The sequence below is a fragment of the Cydia strobilella genome, chromosome 18 (assembly GCF_947568885.1).
Source record: "Cydia strobilella chromosome 18, ilCydStro3.1, whole genome shotgun sequence".
In the NCBI taxonomy this organism is placed as follows: domain Eukaryota; kingdom Metazoa; phylum Arthropoda; class Insecta; order Lepidoptera; family Tortricidae; genus Cydia; species Cydia strobilella.
Genome location: NC_086058.1, coordinates 11,249,057 through 11,256,002, shown reverse-complemented (window position 1 = coordinate 11,256,002; position 6,946 = coordinate 11,249,057). Strand labels below are relative to the sequence as shown.

Here is a 6,946-nt window from a genome sequence, read left to right as displayed (position 1 = left end):
TTGTATGAATATGGTATATATAGGTATATCAAACGTATTTCGGTGTAAAAATTACTATTATTTGTATCATTTCTTTGGCTCTGTGTTGAGTTCAAAACACGGGGTCAAGATATCCGTTACCACGACAACATTAAATTTCAGGAGTAACAATATTTTAGTGATGTTTGTATTTTTTAGTGTATGTTCCTAATATATTGTACTGTACTGTATGATTACCTAAAATGTAAGTTTGTTGTCTCATACAAAGATCGGCTAAGATAAGAATTAACACAATAATATAAGAGTAATCAATAATTTATTTATAAACTTAATTATTTTTTAAAGTGGTTTATGATTTCTTTAAATAATGATTTTGATCTAATATGTAATGAATGAAGAATGTATGTTCTAATTCAAATTGTGTTTAATAAAATGGCGTAATTAAGGCATCAATATGGCTAGAACACTTCTTTCGCTTCTTTAATAAAATATAAGCCTTTAATAAAATTGACTAATAATACAAAGCATGTTCTAACGATATAGGTTGAATAATATAAGAGCAATGATAGTCTTGAGAGGTATGAAACTGATCATTAGAACGTCACAGCTCTTTTAAAGGTATTAAATGCCCTAATATCACAAATAAACTATGCCATTTTAATCTAAATTTATGAATTGAAATAGAATCAAGAAATTGAATTTAAAATTTCGTACTAACATTATTAAAGATGTGAGTGAAACAAGCAAGAAGTACTAATTAGAAATAGGGGCCACGAAATAAAATAATTTTCAGGCGTAAAATATCCCTGATTTCAGGCACCTTTTCTAAATTTATTTTCTTTGCGTTCGAATATAATGTTAGTAATATAAATTGAAAAAAATGCAGAGGTGGGCAGGTGGCATTTCAAAAAACCGTCATAAGGTCAAAGGTAAGAATCTAGTCTATCTGCTGCCTAATTTTTCACTATTTGCAGCTGTAGGCGTCTCGTTAGGTGGTTGGATGGCATCGGCGGCGAGAGCGGCGTCGGCGGCGGTGGGCGCGGTGTCGTTGCTGGGGGCGACGGTGGTGGTGGGGTCGGCGGGCGTGGTCGCGTCGTCGTCGGCGGCGGCCAGGGCCGCCAGCATCAGCACGGAGAACAGGATCTAGGGGGGAAGAGATCAATATGGGCTGATTTGGGGTATATTTAACGGAGATGTGATATGTAACTACATCCTTAAATTCTTTACGAAGCTGGTAACTACTTCCCAGCAGTTCTGTAGAACTACTAATAATAGGTGTGTTTCATTAGAATACCTAAAATTGTCAGTCTGTTACATAAGACTTGGGGTCGTAGATCGTCTGAAAACCATAGCTCTTGTTTTCAAACATCCTGTTATTGATTGGATTTCGTAACAAAATATTTGATTAATTCTATTCTATCTTGTCTATGAAAAGTCAGGCATGACATGACGCTTAACTGACACGAGTTTGACTTTATATGTTGTGGTGATTGTTGTAAAAAGTTGATTCTTATTTTAATTCGGTCACCCATAAATACTGATGTAACAAGTGTAATTTGTGAAATACTTTATGATTACTCGTCTTATGGAGTCTGTTGTAAGTCACGCTATGGCGCTATGGCCACAAGCCGATAAAAGACGCGTGTCAACCGTACCATACAATCGAATTTCACTGTAAAATTTTACACATACATTCACAAAATAGTGTTCCATTATATTCCAAACACAAATATATTGTAGGACATAATGTAATGTTCTCGAACAATTCAAAGTATAGACACCGGCCTATGTTCATCATCCGTTGATGACCACTATCCTCAGTCATGAGGGAACGACCAGAGACAGAGAGTGAGAGAACTTATATGGACAAAGTAGTGAAAGTAACCGTACTTATGCCGTAAATTACTGGTGAGTTTACTGCTTAATCCTATACAAATGGACGTGAAGTCAAACTCTACTTATTGGTAAGTACCTAACCGTATAACAGTGCTGTTATATTTAAGTAAAAGTAGCATAGACTATGATTTACCTGCTTAATAGGTACTATTTAACGGTCACCTAAATACCGGTAGCTATTTACCTATCTAATGATCAGAACAGAGATAACAGCTAGTATTAGATATCTTCTCGTTCCTAATTAATATAAGGGTTGGACTAAATTCTACTTCAGCGTCATACCTCAAAAGGTAATCAGCGCCAATATCATATATTGTATAAAATAGTTAAAGAATACTTACAACGAGTTTTGCCATATTTATCCGGGTATCTTACTGCTCAACAATCACAAGAGATAAACTCAGCTGCAGTCTGGTCGATGACTTACTACTCTAGCCAACCATCCTTATATACCACAAGGAAACAGACGATTTAATGACAGGTAAGCGTGCTGAAAATGAGATAATGATTGAGATCATTCCAAGGAAGATGATTAGGTGCGTAACGACGCGCGGGTTTAGTACATTGTGGCGGCGGTCCCACGGGCGTTCGAAGAACTTATCCTTCTAATTTGTAGATTTACATGCAAATGGATTATTATGTCACCTTTGTGGCTACCACCAGTTTGGCACTGGCATAAACGCTATCGGGAACGTAACTTACTTTCTATGCATCTGGCTCGTACTCGCATATTAGTGCGAGCGAGGTGTATAGAAAGTATATTACGTAGACTCAAAGATAGATATAACTCCGTAATAGATGGATACAGTCTAAGGAAAAAACGTGCCTCGAAAATCAAGAAAATTTGATTCTCGTTCAGAGGGCGCTACTAGTTTTGGCCTACAGTCGTATAGATGGCGTTGACGGTTTCGTTTGTTATTTAACAATTTTAACGCATATCAGTGAAAGAACATGGGTCAAAATCATCAAAATAATTAATGCAAATAAAAAAAATCGTTTATCTATATTTAAATACATTTTATCGTATTTTTACAAATCTTCAATTTTAGTTTTAAAGTGTGTCGACAGATGGCAGTGAATTTACTGGGGTTACAAAATTTACTATGACAGTACCGCTCTAGTATAAGTTACTCTATGGTAGACTTTAGCGTATATGTCAGTTTTGACACTGTCAGTGACTCATGGTACGGGTACAGTTGTGTGACTTGAATTACTGATAGCTCAGATTACTATGCAAGCCAAGAGAGCTTCATTCGGGCTAGTTTTACGAATACATTTTCAATAACCATCCTAATGGGTGCTAATATTGTAGGCACTTATTTTAGGTGACGCTACGAGGGCAGGTATGTATAAACCAGCGCCGGTTTAACTAATGACAAAATAAATGTACGCAGCAGCAGGTGTTTGGACTCTTCGTCTAGGGAAATCGAAGGGAGCGATTGAATCTTGGTCTTGAAATGCATTAGGGCATAAAAGTTTCTTAATCCAGCACTAATTTAAACCCTATCTTAACCTTGTGCACTTGGTAAAAAGTATGAGATATTATTTCCTGGCTTATCTCTCTTAATCTTTTTACGCTCATTAAGAGGGTGACTTCTTGAATGTTTTCACTTGATCGTCCTACATTGCAAAGAAAGCGTTTTCTGGATTTCGTGCCACTATTCTATCCTGAACATAACTAGATTATCGTCTTCCTGAACCCATCAACTCCGAGGAGTCTTATTCAGAAAGTAATTCTTGTTACGAAACGTCTCCAAGCTAGCTAAATAGGCCTCCAGGAAGTCTAGGAGTCTATGTAAATTTGCACACTGAAAAACGGACGAACGAAAAATGTAGAGTTGAATTTTATATCTCTTTGCTGACCCGATACCGTGCATTATGTTATATCGATCTACACCACTTTAATAATGCTACATTTTATTGCACGCATAAAACTAAAATTAAATGATAAATACCAAAGAGAATATATAGGATAGAGGGTTACTGTCATAGTAAATTTTGTAGTCACAGTAAATTTACTGCCATCATCGACACACGATTAAAACTAAAAATGAAAATATCAAATAATGTATATATGTATATGGATATAAAAAAAATATTTGTATTTCATCATCATTCGCTTGCCCTTGTCCCATTCACTTGGGGTCGGCGCAGCATGTCTTTTTCTTCCATACATCTCTGTCACCCGTCATCTCATCATTCACTTGCGTTAGTTTCATATCATCTTTCACACAGTCCATCCACCTTTTCCTCGGTTTTCCTCTCCTCGTACTTCCCTCCACATTCATTCTTAATACCTTTCTCGTCACATGACTTTCATCCCTCCGCATCACATGTATTTATTATTTTTATATGATTTTGACCCATGTTCTTTCACTTATATGTGTTGAAATTGTTAAATAACAAACGAAACCGTCAATGCCATCTAAACGAGACTAGGCCAAAGTTGGTAGCGCCATCTATGCGAGAATCAATTTTTCTTGATTTTCGAGACACGTTTTTTCCTTAGACTTTATTCATCATATACATATACAGATTACGGAGTTACATAGGTCGTTGGTACCATGCAATAACTGTCATTTATCTTATATGGTAAATTCACGAACACATGTAATTGATAAATAAAAGCCGGAAGTATTATCTAAATCTAGTGTATAAAACAAGGTGGTTTTGAGAATTTTAAGACGCCTTTAAGGATTCTTAGCGCTTAAATTATATGCTCCGCAACTCAATCAGATTAAAACGAAATTTCTAGTAAGTTATAATTATGTAAGCTTGTCCAATAATTATCAATCGTGTTGATTGGCATGTTAATTGCTTATCCTCATGGGAACTGGCCGCCGACTTTAATTACATTGATAATGAAGTAAGCCATAATTGCCAGGATATTACGATTCAAAGCCATTACCAATATCATTGTTGTTCACAAAGCATACCATGTTTGCTAGTAACCCAATGTTCAAGTAATATATCCAAATTGAGCAGTGAGTAAACAATACAAGTTATAACAGATTTGTTTTACACACACACTTAAGATGAACGCGTACCTAAACATTACAGAGGCAACAGATATTCAATATTATATTCATTTTCAGCGCATTTCGCTCGCATAGGTCGTTACAAACTGACGCCGTAGGGACGATATTAGATAATCAAATTAATATGAAAAACTACATCTACGCCTATTTTGGATGTAAAAGTTATACTGGCAGCGAGAGAACAGTTGAGATAGATGTATTGTTGATTAGCTATCTTATCTATCTAAGAGAATTGCTGCTCTTGAGGATAACAGGGAGAGGTAGAGTTACTTTCCTGTTGCAGAGGTGTCGAAACGATTCATAGTGACGGAAAAAGGTCAATTGTAATTGCTTATTGTAACTAAACACTTAATTTGTCTCAGGGTTTGTAGTTATTGCAAGAGATAATGGGCCCTGATAACATTTGGGGGCACTGCCTAATTGGTACTTAAATCCTATTACTTAATAAAATAAATTATAAAATGTAAAACGTTTGGGGACAATGTTTCTTACGTAGCGTAGGCGAACGACATGCGAACGCGAAGCGAAGCGATGTTTGATACCCTATAGAAAGTGTCCTACGTGGTACGTGGGCGATCTCGTTGCGAACGCGAACGGCGTGGGCCCGCCGCGCCGCGCTGCTTCGCTTCGCTTCGCGTTCGCGAGTTTTTCGCTTACGTAAGACGCAGCGTTGAGCCACACGAAACTAGCCTTCGCAATAAAATCGAAGTTACGCTCTTATTTTAAAAATAACATTCTGAAATGACATGAAATTTGACATGAACTACATCTACCAGTTTTCGTTGCTAGATATTGTAATACAATTAAATTAGAGCTAGAAGTTTTACATACAAAACTTTCACTCACAACAACAATTAACAATTTGTGCAACGAAAACTAGTATCAACCATAGATATATGTATGTTACGTAAATGTAATGACATAAGTAAAGTACACAAACTGTATCTTTTAAATTAAACTTTCTCCATAATAATGGTAAATAAAAATAAGTATTATATAGTCTAGCAAGGGGGCATTCAAATATAACGTAACGAAATTTTTTAAAATTTTTGAACCCCCCCCCCCCCCCAATGTAACGCGCCGTAACGTTTTTCAATACTTTATTTTATCTATTTTTATATTGTCAATAAATTTGCTTTTTGTGCACTAAAAAATATTTATATTTATTTACTTATGAATATTATTATTGAACAAACAGGCGTATTTAAATTTTGATTATAGGATATCAATCAATCAATCAATTTTTCAGGTAGTATGGCTCCATCGATACTGTCGATGATTTCGCCAACGTCAAAGTGGGATCCACGTGGGATCGAATTAATATTTCTTGATTAAAACATATCGGCCATCGGCCATAGCCAGTGTACGGTAAACAATAAAATTATGGGCCTCTAGGGCTCTAGCCATACACGGTTAGAGGTAGAAATACCAAATGCTCTTAGAGCACGACGTTGTTCGGTGGTTGTTGTAGTTGTCTCATAAAACCGATAGCTGGATTTTACGAGAAGCACGTGGATTACCGGCCGTTGACTCCAAAATGGTGGTTAAACACGCTTTGAGATTAATTCTCCATTCACTGCACACTACCACATTAGATTACTGTATAATAAAGCTATCGATATTACACATTAAACAATATTTATGAGCAAAAAACAAAGGAATTAATCACGAGGCTACTATCAAGATGGCGTTCGAACCGGAAGTCCTATAGGATATGAATTCGATCTAGTTCAAACGTGGATCGGATATGTCAGTGTCAAAAGTGACATTTCTTCACCGTCTAATCCAGATCGAGTTCATATTCTATATTTAAAATTAGAATACGCTTTAACTGAAAGCATCTACAAACTATCTAACTATCATATATTACGTATATCTGTGTTATCCATCCATGCAATAAATCATATTCTCGTCTGTGTATGCGGATCTACAGAACTTTAATATGTACGCGACACGCACGGCCGATTATGACAGATGACACATGACCAATGACTCGAAGATAAGACGGTTATGGTTACATAATCAAAACAAGA

General features: G+C 36.1%; 1 long non-coding RNA gene across 1 annotated transcript; it reads right to left on the bottom strand.

Annotated features, from left to right (window-relative positions):
* Window positions 1–278: 278 nt before the first annotated feature.
* On the bottom strand, window positions 279–2,514 carry LOC134749708 (uncharacterized). The gene is made up of 2 exons (XR_010128508.1): window positions 2,217–2,514; window positions 279–1,122 (listed from the first exon to the last, which is right to left on the bottom strand). It is a non-coding gene; the product is annotated as an uncharacterized LOC134749708 (long non-coding RNA).
* Window positions 2,515–6,946: the final 4,432 nt, after the last annotated feature.